This window comes from Syngnathus scovelli, unplaced genomic scaffold (assembly GCF_024217435.2).
Source record: "Syngnathus scovelli strain Florida unplaced genomic scaffold, RoL_Ssco_1.2 HiC_scaffold_32, whole genome shotgun sequence".
NCBI classification, from domain to species: domain Eukaryota; kingdom Metazoa; phylum Chordata; class Actinopteri; order Syngnathiformes; family Syngnathidae; genus Syngnathus; species Syngnathus scovelli.
In genome coordinates this window covers 23977-39098 of record NW_026061412.1, presented here as the reverse complement: position 1 = coordinate 39098, position 15122 = coordinate 23977, and the positions used below count along the sequence as shown (strand labels likewise).

Genomic DNA, 15122 nt, shown 5'->3' with positions numbered 1-15122 from the left:
CTCCTGGTCAATGATACGAGCCTCTTCTTGCAGTGGAAAACTTACAGCCAACAAACACCGTGGAACCTAAAGGAAGGAAATTGAACATTAACATTTAGCCTCAACCAACATTCACAGATGTAACGCAACGCAAACTACACAAACGTAAATATTTTTAAACACAATGAGTTGTACTTACCGTGTACGCTCTAGACCAGGGGTGTCAAAGTCAAATGGACGGAGGGCCCAATAAAAAATTTAGCTACAAGCCGAGGGCCGGACTGATCGAATGTTCATTGAATTTTTTTTTTTAAATGACGCATGTTGTCTAGTGAACCTAATTGAACCTACTGAAAACCTAACAAATATATTCCAATATGATCAGATTAATAAAGCAATATTTTCTTATGGCTTTGTCAATAATCTTTAATTTTCAACAGACAGAAAAGACAAATTTCCTTTATATAAAAATCCCCATAACATGAACATTAAATGAAAGAAACCTGTATTATTCAAGGCACCACCAGTAACCTATATTTTCTATTTTAGCAAAAGTGAGCTAAATTTACTTCAAAGAAAAAAATAATAGCAATTTTCTATTATCCACTCAACTGAAATATTTTAAAAATATAATTGGATTGAAATACAATAAAATAAAGTGCAGAAATCTGTTAATCAAAAACAACACTTTCCTCAAGGATAAGTAACATGCAGTGAAAAAAATATTAAACTTTAACTTTTAAACTTGAACTGAGTAAAAACACAAACTTTAATCAGACAGTTTTTGATGAAATCCCCCTCCTTAAATGGCCGGGCTAATTTAGCGATCTCTTCTGCCAAAATAAAACTGGCCTTGACAGCAGCCTAGCCTTGTGTTTTGGCTTTTTAGAACAGAGCCTGTCGAGATTTGAGGCCTCGTTTTAATTCCTCGGCCTTCTGTAGCCTTTGTTCCATGTCTATATTCTTGTTTTTGTCCGCGTGTTTCGTTTCATAATGTCTCAGATAATACTCTTTCAGTACCGCCACACTTTCTCCACACAGAAGACACACAGATTTTCCAGCTACCTCCGCGAACATATACTCCGACTCCCACCTTGTTTGAAACCCCCGGTTCTCAGTGTCCACCTTCCTTTTTGCCATTTATGATGGGTATCTGAGGGTTAATTTTACAGTTATGCTGACGACTGCTTTGCTAATAAACACTGAAATCAAGCAGCCTACTGCTCGGTGCTTCAGCGTTGCATTGTGGGAAAATATAGTATTGGTGCGTGTGAAAGATCTGTGGGCTGCCGGCTTGCTGCGGTCTGCGGGCCGGTTCTAATAATAAATCAAGATCATCCCAGGGGCCGTACAAAACCTTCTCGCGGGCCGGATGTGGCCCGCGGGCCTTGACTCTGACATATGTGCTCTAGACGGTCCACTTGCAAGCAGAAAATAAAGATATTTCTGTTGATAGTCGTCGTGTTTGTATCCGTTGTCTCGCTCAAGGCCATTGCGCCCACAGATTTGAATTTTGGTGACAGTTCAGCCTATTGACGTCATTTCCGCGGTGTAATACCCGCATATCTGAAACGGCAAAGTTAAGAGTAGAGTTAAATAAAGTTTTTAATCAACGCAATCATTTACAACCGTTGACCAGTCGAAATAATCGTCGAAATTCGACGTTCCCCCCAAACGCCACACTCACTCGCTTTTCAGGGCAACAAAAGTACTTCTTTTTAAAAACGATGAGTTGTACTTACCGTGTACACTCTGGACGGTCCAGTTGCAAGCAGAAAATAAAAATATTTCTCTCGTTAGTCGTATGTTACCATCCGCTGTGTCTTTGTCAACATTTTCCTACTTCCTGTTGCGAGCCACGCCCACGGATTTAAATTCTGGCGGAAGAGCCCGCCCATTGGCGTCGTTTTTGCGTATAGCAAATCCGATTGGTTGGGAAGGGGGCGCGGTTATGCAGCCGAGGGGTCCTGTGATCGGTGGGATGTAAAGTAGGCGTCGACGTCACATCCGCGTCACGTGACCACGACGTGGCAGACGTCATATAGCAACCGCTGTTTTGTTTAGTAGACTTACAGTTGTTATGCATTGACATAATGGCGCACACTCCAAATGGATTTGAATAAATTAAATAATTCTTCTGCCCACTCCCTTTTAAACAAGTTAACTCTCCCCGCGGATTTGAATTCCGGCGGAAGTTTCGCCCATCGACGTCACGTCTGTCACGTGACCACAACGTGGCAGATGTCATATAGCAACCGCTGTTTTGTTTTCAAAGTCAAAGTCAAAGACAGCTTTATTGTCAATTTCTCCACATGCCAAAGACAAATAAAGAAACCGAAATTTCGTTCCCCCCTATCCCACGGTGACAAGACATGGCTCACAACAGACAAACAAGTAAACAAGTATAACAAAAGCGTGCTGAATAAATAATGAATAAATAACACAACAATAAATAAATAAGTAAGAGGAGCAGAAAAAAAAGTAGCAAGTGCGCGTACAGCAGACATTCCATTTAGTAGATTTACAGTTGTTATGCATTGGCATAATGGTGTGCACTCAAAATAGATTTAAATAAATTAAATATTTCTTCTGCCCACTCCCTTTTAAACAAGTTAACTCTGCCCACGGATTCTAATTTCGGAGGAAGGTCCGTCCATTGATGTCTTGTCTGCGTCACTTGACCACGACGTAGCGACGTCATATAGTAACCGCTGTTTTGATCAGTAGACTTAGTTATTATGCGTTGACATAATGGCGCACTGGTTAGCATGTCCACCTCTTAAGCATGATGTTGCGGGTTCGACGCCTGATCAATGTTAGCCATGGAGTGAGCTGAAGTGCATGGCGCTGAAGATTTGAATCTTTGAAATGCGCTGAGGTCTGACATATCAGGCAGAATGGTTTGCCATCACGTTCAACAAAAAATAGAAACTTTCCCACTCTGATAAAAACGTCCTGTGTTCATCTACATATTTCCGTTTTGCTGTGCATCTTTTCCCTGCCATTTCGAGAGCCCAATTGACACTAATAGTTTACTGGAATGTGTTTGCCCATCCTACTTTGTGGAATTTCACCACATGCGCTTTTGACCAAAATACCAAATTGAACTCAAGTGAAGCCAACACGCACAACCCCCCCCCCCCCCCCCCCCACAAACAAAGCGGGAAAAAACGAAGACGTGCGTGTTCCGCCCACGCTGGATTTATTTGCACCTTTGAAAAGACACCGTATTGCCGCAGATGTGGCAAAGAGTACTTTTGGGCATCTGAGACGGAAGGATGTCCAAAGCATCACGTCACCTGCTCTGGTCGGCATGGTGGTGGGACGTTGAGGTCAACCGCTTTGGGGTTGGCTGAATCTTTGGTCGCAGGATGCCACACACTTGAAGACAGAAGCAGAAAAGCAGAGCTAAATGCAAAATGTACTCACCGGTGACTCCAATTTTTTTCCCCCCTGAAGAAATGGATGGACGGGTGGCCCCGGCTGGCCGGTGGGACTCTTGTTATTCTGACCCTTTTTAGTGCGCGTTTGGGGCAACAACCGTTTTTTGTGGTGCTCTCTTCTGGTTCAAGAGTGCCCTGCATGTGAATTTGCCTTTCCTGCCTTCTGATTGGATGAGCGCCGGTGTGACGCGGTGCCTCTGTCACTGTGGCGGGGGGTATACGTCGGCATCGGAGCGTCTGCCAACGTCTGAGACCGGCTGGCGGTGTATCGGAAGTGTCGAGTGCGGTGCCGCTGGAGCTCACTCACCAGCTGGTGTTAGGGCCACAGAATGAAGGCCAAGGAGAAGAATAGAAAGAGAAACAGAAACTTCTCCTCCAATTGTTTGATTTGTCTCTTCTGAGCTTCGATGAATTCTTTCAGCTCTTTGTTCCTCTAGGACGGAGAAATGGAAAGCGGCCTTCAAAAGCCAGTAAGCGTGCAAGTAAGTGCCGGGCTGGCTTTGGGCCCTTACCTGTTGCGCGCTGTGCAGCAGATCCATTCTCTCTTGGAGGATGCAAGCGTCGCGCTCCCTTAACTCGCACATCAGGGCTCGCTTCCATTGGTCCACCGCGCTTCTAAGCTCTTCTCTCTGATCCGCCGTCAGCACTTCATTCACGCCAGCGTGGCTGGCTTTTTCGCCGTCCGTGGCGGGCCAGTCCCGCTGCGGTAGCGCCTCGTACAATATGGCCTCCAGCTCCAGGATCCTCTGGGCCGCAATCCTCGTCCATCAGTGGTCCGGCGGGAGATTTGAGGGCGGCTTACCTTATGAGCCTGGTCCATGGAACGCTTCCTGAAGTCCAACTCTTCATCCAGGTAGCCCTTCTGCTTACAGAACATATCCTAGCACAGCTCAAGGTCAGAATTGTTGGGGCACATTGCCGGAGTTCCCCTTGGCTGATGTCGCGTGTCTGTCTACCTTCTCACTTTCAATGTCCAACATCTACTGTTGAAGTGCTGACTTGGTCACTTTGATGTATTCTAACCACTGAGGAAAGGCTGCTGTCACATAAGCAGAATGCGAGAGCGTGCGTGGACGTGCCCGTTACCTTCTCGGCTAGGGTGAGAAGGGTCCTGGCGTGAATCACGACCACCTGCTCCTCGTTGGTGAGATTCTGCAAGAGCCCAAAGGCACAGCGTCAACAAGCTTCTTTCAGCGCAAAGCCTTCCAAAAGTCACATTTGAGCCGCCGAGTCTCGTGGAGTGCGAACATAAGGAGTTCGACATACACTTACGGCGTTATCGCCCAGGATGTCCAGCTTCTTCATCAGATCACTGATGACGATGTCCGGGGGAAAGGCGCAAGGAGCAATGTAAGGTGTTCTGGGACCTCGGGTTAAGGTTAGGGTTGCGAGGGACGCCTTACGTACGCTCACGCCCTCGGCCTCGCAGTAGATCTGCAAAGGGCTGAGGCTGTCTGGGAAACGGACTTGCAGAAACTTCAAGACGGGGGAGCGCCATTCCCTCTCCTGAAAGGCAGAGGCATGCATCCGTCCGTCCGTCCGTCTGTCACATCTCTGGCCTCAACACGCTTGTGCGAGTCTTCCCACCTCCAGCTCCAGGATGCGGAACTCAAGCAGTTCGTTTTGGTCTCGGATATCCTGGATGTGCTCTTTCAGACGCGCTTCTTCCGCCTCCATCCGCCTGACCTGAAAAGACAGTCAGACCTCATCTGCGGGGCTTCCCGACGGGTGTGACGCCAAGCGACTCCGCCCAGCGCCTTTCTTTCCGTCACCTTTTCGGCCAACTGCTGATTGCTCTGACGCAGCAGCTGCTTCTCCTCCACCCACTTGACATTCTAGAAGAGACAAACGCGTGGACAGCTTTGGAATGTTGTGTCATTTTCATCCACAAATTCTTTGTTTGACTGGAAAATGACATTTGCTTTTCTCCGCATTTTCCCAGCCACGTTCAGGGGGGGGGTTGGTCCAGTAATGCCAGACGAATGAGTGACTGAAGAATGTAGCTATTTTGTCTGAGAAAAAGGTGTGCTCATTGATGAGCTTACCTGTCCTTGTTGCTTCAGCGCTGACTCCAGATCTGCTACTCTGCTTTGATAGTGACCCATTTCTACCATCAGCTTTTCTCTGGTCTGAAAGGAGGAGGAGGGAGGCTCCTCCTCCTCCTTTCAGACCAGAGAACACCCGAGGCTGGGTGAGAACGGGGAGGCTGCGACCCGGCCGGGGGTTGCGGGAAGGGGCGCCACCTTGATCTCCTTCTCGGCGTCGTAGTCCCCTCCGCTGGTCTGGGCGAGAAGCGCGTAGGCTCGTTGCAGCGCTTGATATTCTTGCGTCAGCTGGCGGTAGCGAAGCTCCGCCTCCTCATGCACACACCAATGCAACACAGCACTAGTGTTAGGGTTTTCCAGGTTATCTTTATCGTAGGATTATGTTGGAATGCAACAGGTAATAAATACCTTACCTTGTCCTCCTTATCTCAAGGTCGTAAAACATCCCCTGACATGTTTAGACTAGAGGACAAGGGCTTTAGCCAGCCTACCCATACCCCCACTCTGTTTCTCTTAATAAATATCCACGTGCAGGAAGGAGGGCATATTTCATTCCTGAAGCGAGTGATCTCTCCACCTGCAGGTGTCTAAAAGAACTTGCCTTGTCTCCTGTGTGGTTCTTGCAAAATAAGTTGGAGTGAGCAAATCTCTAACATTTTGGTGCCGAAACCCGGGATCCTCATACCCACCATCTGACCGGCGAAGGAGGACGTGCTGCATTGTCGACAAGCCAGCGTCCATTAGGAGGACCTGGAAGAGAAAGTCCTGGGAAGAGAATTCTTCGCTGGGCCAGCATCTTAGGTCTGCCTTCGTCTGACAGAGGTGGATTGACGGGACCCGGCAGTGCAACGAACCAGGGGACAAGTAAGTTAAAGGCCTGAAGTTGTGTGATTGTGTTGTTGCTTGTGAAACGCGTAAAAAGGAAGAAGTGCACAGGAATAAGTTTTGTGGAAGGAGGGGGTGTTGTAGAGTCCCCCTCTGGATGAGGTGTCTCTTTTGGAGCAGTGGTTCTCAAACTGTTTTAAAATCTCAGTACCTCCGTGAATCATTATTTGACGACCACTGTTCTAGGGAGTACAACCTCGCGTTGGCAGGGCTGGGGACAAGGACTTTTGTCTTTAGTTCCCAGGGAAGGTGGGGGGTGTTGTAGAGTCCCCTCACTGGATGAAGCAGCTCCTTTTTTTTTAAAAAAAAGGAGGACTTTGCGTTGGCAGGGCTGGGGACAAGGACTTTTGTCTTTAGTTCCCAGGGAAGGTGGGGGGTGTTGTAGAGTCCCCTCACTGGATGAAGCAGCTCCTTTTTTTTTTAAAAGGAGGACTTCGCGTAGGCAGGGATAACTTGCGTGATTGAGTGTGTGACTGGTAGGATAAATTGACTAAGAAGCAGTTCTAGCGTTGATCCACGGCAATAAAACAGGCTAGTAATCTGTCGAAAGGTCAATTTAAACCTGCATTGAGGATCCTCAAAGAAAAAAAATTGAAAAAAAAATGTAAAACCTTAAACTACTGAAATTAAGATGGGAAAAAAGAACGGTAAATCTCTTGCTCTGCTCTTCTTTAAAACGAGAAGTTCATGGCAAGTAGATTTCTTAATTGTATGGAATACATGCTGAAGTGGTAGAAGTGCTAGAGTGTGGTTGAAATCTTCACAAAGAGATGAGAACGAATTCAAGAGACAAAAGCTAGAAAGATGAAAACTGATGCGGTCACAAGTGTTTGTCAGACCAGGAGACAATAAGGCCCCTGTGAGCAGGTGCAAGGCCGCAGCTCAAGCCGCGGCTCAAGCAAGGGGCAAGAGGAGTTTCCGGTCCTATGCAAATCATGTATCGAAATTTAAAAGATCTGAAACCTCTCCCATATGACAGCAAAACATGTCATTGTCAGGTTATCAAAAATCGTTTTAGATTGTTAGAGCCCCTGTCCACACAAGAAGTATGACAATGCTGTTTGTAGGCCCAATTACAAATGAATAGGGATCAAATTGTGTTACACTGAAGTTAAAATATGCAAATCAAGTCGTAAAGAAATGCAACTTGCTTCTAGAAGATAAATAAATAAAAGTAGAATGTGCTGTCCTCGTGTGCATGGGAGGGACCAGCTCATGATCGACCACAGGAAATGGCCAGCCTGTGACGAATCATTGGTGCTGGGAACTACCTTTTGCATGCGAGAGCTGTGCATGTGTGTGCGTATATGTTAAAATGATGAACATTGGCTAAAGTTTTAGTATAAAAAAAATTGCTAGACTGTGGTCTATTCAATTTACACCGCAGAACAGAAACAATTTTGACAGATAAAAATGAAAGAAAAAGAGAGAAATCTGTTTGCGAACAGAAACTAATCCACACTAGTGCATGTTAGTGTCAAGCCCTCATGAGAAATTCGGAGTTAACAAAACAACAGAACATGCTTTCAGGAATTGGGAGAAGCTAAATTGTGAATTTAAGATTTTGCAATGCTACATTTAATAGGAATAATTGATTGGTTGTGTTATAAGATTATGCAAACTTTTAAATGCAAGCTAAATCTGAGAGATTGAGTTCTTCAAATTTAAAAACAAAGAAAAGAAATTCAGATTAATTTGCCAATTGTTTGTTTTAGTTAAGTTTTTTTGAATTGGTGGATTGTTCTACCAGGAAACCTGAGTTGAAAATGATATATGAATGTTGTGTGGTGAGCTTGGATGAATTGGGACCAATGTGATAGAAAGACTCCTTTTTGGAGACTGCGTGTGAGATGCAAATGAACATTGATGAATGATAGCCTGAATGAAAAGAAATTACAGGTTGAATGGTTGAAGTCGTTGGCGACTACTATAGAAAATTAGTAGAGCGACTTCGATGAAAGAGTGATTTTGAGCAGGTTGAATGTTAGAAAGAAACACATAGCTTTTGGATTGATAATTAACTAGAAGAAAAAAAACTGGAGAACCAGTAACACATGCAGAAGATGTGTGAACTGAGAAATTGAGAAGCGTTTTGGAAAGAAAGTCAACTTAAATGATGATGGAATCGTATGTAGTAAAGAACGCATTCTCCCAAAAAGTTTGTCAAGGTGTGAGGCATGGGCGTTGCCAAGCCTCAAAAAGGGGGGAGTGAGTAGGACAGATAGTGGAAGATAGTAATAATACAACACGTTATGACAATGAATTTTCGAATACATTTGGTGTTATATTGTGGTAATTTTTTTGTTCTGGTGTAGATAGGTTAGCAACACGAGAGATTTAGAGGTTCAAAAGAAAGACAGTTAAAAGAAAACATTTTTGATTTGGACAATTGCAGGCTAACAGGAACATGAGAACGATAAGAACTACGAGGTGGGATCCAATTTCATTGGGGAGATTGAGAATTCACAGCACCATACTCTAAGTCACATTTTTGAGCAAGCATGACAATAACATGTGAGAGGTCAAGACATACAGATCAGGGCTTGATGTGGAAAGCAGACCTCGATGAGTTGATTTTCAATAATGATACTGAAGACAACATACTGTCCGATTAAATTGGAACTATAGATAAAATGTAGCTCAAAAATAGGATGAGTTGCAGGATTTACGATATAAAACCGAGACCGCTGTTATTAGGAGAATTTGAAGTTTGGTAAATAAACGTTACCAGCAAATTGATGGAAGCAGCTACATTTGGAAATAGTCTTACAAGTTTGATGTCCCAGCCTGTCATTCTCAGTGTCAGAGTCCCTGAAACCCAATCCGAGACTTCGCCTGCAGCCGTGAACAACTACAAAATGGTGCCTGGCTCTGAAGCACCTTTGACCTTTGGCGAAGGACAAGAAAAGACTGCTGTTGTGCTTGGAGGAGGACAAGTACACTCCGGAGGACAGACAACATCCTCGGGGACGAGAAAAGACAGTGAAAAGCGGAGGAACTCACAATGATGAAAATTGACTCATTTGAACAATGGACTCATTCAAGAGTGATGGATGGGGTCGCTCTGAAGCAACAACAAAAGAACACCAACTTGAGAGGGTGAAGTGCGGCAAAAAGATATGGACTTGGAGTGTCCGACAACCAAATCGCACTCCTTGCTACGGCGTTCCCAAATTTGGTGAAGCTTGGTTCAAAGTGGAAGGGAGGTTCATTGTGCACTGAGTTTGACAGAACTGAGGAGATTTGATAAATAAATAAATAAAAATTTGAAAAATACGTAGGGCTACAGATTATAATCAGAGATTGAACAGATTTGGATAAAACAAATAGGCTAAAACGGTAGGAAACAAGAGCAAGATCTGATATTTTGGCTCATCAAGCTTAAAACGTAGAGGTCGAGTTATATAAATTCAATGACCCCCGCCTCCCCCGGGACGTGGGAAAAGCTCTGCCGGAGGTGGGAGTTGAAGCTCTTCCTGACAGGAGATTCTGCCAGACGTTCCCAGCAGACCCTCACAGAGTGTTTGGGTCTTCCAGGTCGGACCAGCATCTTCCCCCACCATCGGAGCCAACCCACCAACAGGTGGTGATCAGTTGACAGCTCCGCCCCTCTTTTCTCCCGAGTGTCCAAAACATGCGGCCGCAAATCTGATGACACAACTACAAAGTCCTGGTGCCATTGCCCACGTGAGCATTGAAGTCACCCAGTAGAACGATGGAGTCCCCAGAAGGAGCGCTCTCCAGCACTTCCTCCAGGGACTCCAAGAAGGGTGGGCATAGACACAAACAACAGTCAGGACCCGTCCCCCCACCTGAAGGCGGAGGGAAGCTACCCTCTCGTTCACCGGGGTGAACCCCAATGTGCAGACGCCCAGCCGGGGGGGCAATAAGTATACCCACCACATCTGCTCGACACATCTCACCGTGGGCAACTCCAGAGTGGAAGAGAGTCTAGCCCCTCTCGAGAGGGCTTCTACCGGAACCCAAACTGTGCGTGGAGGCTAGTCCGACTATATCTAGTCAGAATTTTTCTGCCTCGCACACCAGCTCGGGCTCCTTTCCAGCCAGAGAGGTGATATTCCATGTCCCAAGAGCTAGCTTCTGCAGCCGGGGATCAGACCGCCAAGGTCCCTGCCTTTGGCCACCGCCCAGCTCACACTGCACTCGACCCCTTTGGCCCCTCGCACAGGTGGTGAGCCCATGGGAAGGGGGACCAACGTTTCCTTTTCGGGTTGTGCCCGGCCGGGCCCCATGGGCGAAGGCCCGGCCACCAGACGCTCGCCTTCGAGCCCTGGCTCCAGGTGCAGCACAACCAACGTGTGGAAAAGATAATGCGCACGACATTTTTTCTCAAAAGCATGACTTGAAAGAAGGTCCAAACCAGACAAACAGCAGAGGATGGTTTTGATCTATCCACCTCTGGGTTATGGGCCCAGCACGCTCCCGCTGCGCCACTCTGCTGCTCAGTGCTAGCAATTCATCAAGTCCTCTAATCGGCTAACAAGCATTCGGTTCCAACTCGTAACTGGATTCTGACTGTCACTCATTACATTATGAACAAAGCTCAGTCGGGCAGCACTAACCTGGATGCTGGTGGAGAAACCAACTTTTTATCCACTTTCACATTTTATTAGAAATGTCAACAAAATTCAATGTTGAAACTGCAGTTGGTAGGTAGTGTCGCTGAAGCGCTGGATTTAGGCTCTCAGTCTCTACTAAGGCGTGCGTTCAAATCTTGTGTTAGTTCCGCTCTATTCTTCTGGCCTGACTCCTTTTGGCGCAGCCGTTGTACATATGATGACCCTGGAAAGTTCTTGGCAAATTCTCATTTGCCTTTCATGTTCATCGGGTCTACCATTTTAATAGGTATCTACACTGTGTATTTGGATAGAGACTGGTCAAAGGGGACACATATATGCCTCGTGAACTACTACATGCATTACTGCGGATGAAGAAGAGTGAACAAATAAGTCATCAGACAAGTTTGCCGATTTTTTAGTGCCCATTAGAGCAGCACTCTGTTCCGTACTGTAACCTGTTAGGTTTGTTCCCAGTTCTTTATCTTTAATGCTCGATATGCTAACAGTAATTACCAAGAGAAAGCCTTCACAGTTTAACTATTTAATGTATGCCAAAATGATTGATGCACAGCTGTGGAGCCCTTTCTGCGAGATGCAGAAGAAGGTTCCTCTCCCAGCGCCAAGGTTCCTGCTCTTATACTACTCTGGCCGCCTTCCTGCAAGGAGGCGACTGCCTAGCCTGTGTGATAATGTGTGACCTTGTCATCTTAACCGAGAGCGACTTCTACATATGTGCAAAGGGTTTCATAGAGTAGAGAAAGCTAATAAAGCAAGAGAAGTGTTACAGCGATATAATGGCATAGCTCAAGCTCCCTAGCTAATCACATGTGCCAAAGAGGCCTATTCTAACAAACCGTTGGTGAGAATGGGTAGACGGGGAAGCCTGTAAGCGAGTCCCTCACTCGCATACTCCATCGCTTCTCTGCCTTTTGGCTAAGATAAAGTGTAGTATCTGTTCTTGGGTTTGGGGGATTAAGAGAGCTGACCGTAGAAGAGAGAATTTTAACCATAAAAGTGGTGATTTTACCCTTGCTTTTACTAATCAGTTCTGTTTTCATCCCAGCAAGTAAGTTGCTTTTAGAATTGGACCGAGCCATTTTTTACTTCACCTGGAAATCCAAGTCAGAGGGACTGAAGAGGGACACCATGAAGAAAAAGAAAAAAAAACAGAGGAGAAGGAGTCCCGAACTTAAAACTCTTCCTCGGAAGCAGATATGTTGCCCTGCACCTGCGAAGCGCGCTCGTTACACCAAATGCATCGAAAAGCCAAGCAATGACACGATTCTGGATGGGCTCATACTGTCACGGTCGGGTGGTGGAGCATGGAGCAGGACGACCAAGTGCAGCTCGGACCAGGGTTTATTGAAGCAACTCAAAATACAGACTCGGTAAACTGACATGACTTAAACAATAATTTGACTGACTGACCGGGACGTGGAACAAGAAGACAGCAGGACATGACGGCACCAAGACAGGACGACACACCGAACGACAGGAACCAAAACCAATGACCAAAACCAATGACCAAAACCAATGATCCGACAGGGAGAGAGGGGCAGACAGGACTTTTATACACGACAGGTAACGAGAGGCAGGTGGGAACAATCACACTGATCATGGGCACACAGGAGGGGAGGGGCGAGCACACAGACAGAAACCAAGACAGACACATAGTGGAGCAGGGCGAGACGTGACACATACCTCCGGAAACTAAAGCTAATACCCATCGACCAATGAATTCCTGTGTCTTTTAACGCGCCACCTTCTTATTTCTTCACCAAAAAGTTTTTGAAGAACTTTAAATTAGAGCAAGAAAATAGTGACATTTTAACAAGTCACAGATCTATGATCTCTGTCGTACAGCGGGAAGTGGTTTGTCCAGTGCTCGGACCCGCATTCGGCGAGCCCACAACAGTTTGGCACAACGTCAACCACCCCGCCCTCTCGAAACAAACTTGTTGGGACCTGTCGTGGATGGTGGCCCATGATGGCCTCCCAGTCAGGTCCGTTATGCACTCCCGGGGCATATCAGCGCTCTCAACGTGCCCCCGACCTGGCTGTGGCGCCCAGGAGTCAGTGTGGCACCTGCTCAGGTAGTTCATGGCTGCCGTATACCTGTGGGCGACCTGCAGTTCCCGGCAAGGGAAGTGTTGAATGCAGACATCAACATCTCAACAGACCCTTCGCACCCAGGTTGCAGCCTGTTTGAACTACTCCCCTCCGGACGCCGTTATAGAGCTCTGTACACTAAAACCAGCAGACACAGAGACAGCTTCTTCCCCCAGGCTGTCGCTCTGATGAACTCACACCACTCTTAGAGTCTCAGAGTCATTACTGTGCAATAACATCCCGCTTTCCACACCTTTTTTGTTTACACTGTTTGTACTATGTGTCCTCTCTGCATCCATTGCAGCCTGGTCATCCTCGAAGAGGGACCCTCCCATCTGTGGTCTCTTCTCAAGGTTTCTCATTTCCCCTAGCTGGAGTTATGAGTTTTTCCTTGCCCTCTTGGGAGTTTAAGATCAGTTTAAGATCAGGGGATGTTTGAGAATATCTTTCATTTTTCACATGTTGTTGTTAGTCACCTAAATGTTGAACAGAGGCTGTGATTTACCGAAGTCAAATTCCTTGTTTGGCACGCTCAAACATGGCGAATAAAAAACTCTTGAATCTTGAATCTTGAACCTTGTACTCTATGGGGTGAGCCCGTTGAAAATCAAGCAAGAAGACTTTACAAAGCAGTGGCTCACTTTTGCTGCCATCAAAGACGCCATGTGGACTTCCAGAAATTTGCTGGTAAGGAGGCACAGACAGACAAGGAAATGATGGAATTGGGCTAAAATGGTGCACGAAAACAGTGTGTATTCACCTTTATATTTTGCTTCATGTAGCCTTATCAAAATGAATAAAACTTCTCTCTGTATGTGCATTCACGTGTAACATTGAAGGAGGTAGATATTTTGTTTCAATATTTAAATAAATACCATCATTGTCTATTAAGACACTAAAAGTTGATGGAACATTTTTTGTAGGGCTGCTGTGTTTTAACAAGGAAAGACTCATGTGCTTATGGATGAAGACGACTTGTACTTGTGATTGTGCTTGTGAACAGTAAAGAGGAGTGCTTGTGCAATTGACAGGGTTGGTTATTGTTTTTTATTTAAAAACAATATTTTTTGCCAAATTACAATAGACTGGCATGTGCCAATTCAAATGGGTCCCACCAGAAGTTAAACTGCATTGATAAACGAAGCCCCTTCGTTAGTCATCACTTTACCGTGGAGGAGGGGTTTGCACGCCCCAATGATCCTAGCAGCCATCTTGTCTGGGGCTTCATGCCCCTGGTAGGGTCATCCATGGCAAACGGATCCTAGGTGAAGGGCCAGACAAAGCACGGCTCTCACAAGCCCCTTATGAAGAAAAACATAAATGGATTTTGTTTTCCCTCGCCCGGACGCGGGTCACCGGGCCCCACATCTGGAGCCAGGCGTGGAGGTGGGGCTCGAAGGCGAGCGTCTGGTGGCCAGGCCTTCGCCCACGGGGCCCGGCTGGGCACAGCCCGAAAAGGAAACATGGGTCCCCCTTCCCATGGGCTCACCACCTGCCGGAGGGGCCAAAGGGGTCGGGTGCAGTGCAAAATGGGCGGCGGAAAAAGGCAGGGACCTTGGCGGACCGATCCCTGGCTGCAGAAGCTGACTCTTGGGACATGGAATATCGCCTCTCTGACTGAAAAGGAGCCCGAGCTGGGCGTGGGAGGAGTTTGGCGAGGCCATGGAGAATGACTTCCGGATGGCTTCGAGGAAATTCTGGTCCACCATCCGGCGTCTCAGGAGGGGGAACCAGTGCACCGTCAACACTGTTTACACTGGAGATGACGTGCTGCTGACCTCGACACGGGACGTCGTGAGTCGGTGGGGAGAGTACTTTGAAGACCTCCTCAATTCCACCGACACGCCTTCCATTGTGGAAACAGGGCCTGGAGACTCTGAGGTGGACTCTCCAATCTCTGGGGTCGAACTCACTGAGGTAATCAAAAAAGTCCTCTGGGGCATGGCCCCGGGGGTGGATGAGATCCGCCCAGAGTTTTTAAAGGCTCTGGATGTTGTGGGACTATCATGGCTGACACGCCTCTACAGCATTGCGTGGACATCGGGGACGGTGCCTCTGGATTGGCAGACTGGGGTGGTGGT

At 46.7% G+C, this 15122-nt stretch overlaps 1 pseudogene; it reads left to right on the top strand.

Annotated features, from left to right (window-relative positions):
• The first annotated feature begins 11845 nt into the window (after positions 1–11845).
• Positions 11846–12053, top strand: LOC125966160 (U2 spliceosomal RNA; annotated as a pseudogene).
• Positions 12054–15122: the final 3069 nt, after the last annotated feature.